Here is an 819-nt window from a genome sequence, read left to right on the forward strand (position 1 = left end):
TCTTTCACTCTCGTTCTTTCTTTATTCTTATATATATATTTTACTCCTTATGTTACTAACTGTTTCATGAGCCTTTCTCTTTCTTTTCCTTTTTTATTCCCTTTCTGTCATGTTTTGTCCATGTTTCTTCTGTGCTTATTACCATAAATCGTGCAGCAAGCGAATTTTAAAGTCATATTTCAGAGAAAGTGGTCGTTAAAAGTTTAGTAAAAGTAGGCTTACATTGCAAAATAATACATTAAATCCTGATATTAAACGGTATATTAATTAGTGGGTTATATAAAGCCTGCGATTTGCTCTCATTGTAAAAAGGGTTGCCGTTTCCCGGTTGATTCTCCTCCCCGCAACCGTTATAAAGGCGCGGTTGACCAACTTAGATGGAAACAGAAATGTCAGGGGCGGGAAACCGGTGACCTTGATCACTTATTCACACTTTTATTGTTTATTTGACTGTTACTACTTCATTTACCTATTTATCTCTATTTTCGGAGGAAGTCACGTGCTATAGACTGCCTCATGACACTTGCGGTCGGCTGGATCTGACGCGACGCTAAAACTTATTTATGAAACCTAATTTTCCTCCGCGCCAAATTCGGAAATACTTTCGTTTTTTTTTTCCCGCCAGTGCTGGAAACACCCGAACGAAAATCACAAGTTTTACTCTTCTTTTCTTCATTCTCCCGCATAACTTTCACTGCCGTAGCAAGTTATTCCCCTGCCATTTATAGCGAGCGTCAGCCAAAAGACATCTCCGACCTTTCACGCACACGTCACACCTAGCATCAGAAACTATGAGATCTATATACGGCATTAGCTGCT

The sequence above is a fragment of the Penaeus monodon genome, chromosome 33 (assembly GCF_015228065.2).
Source record: "Penaeus monodon isolate SGIC_2016 chromosome 33, NSTDA_Pmon_1, whole genome shotgun sequence".
Classification (NCBI taxonomy): Eukaryota; Metazoa; Arthropoda; class Malacostraca; order Decapoda; family Penaeidae; genus Penaeus; species Penaeus monodon.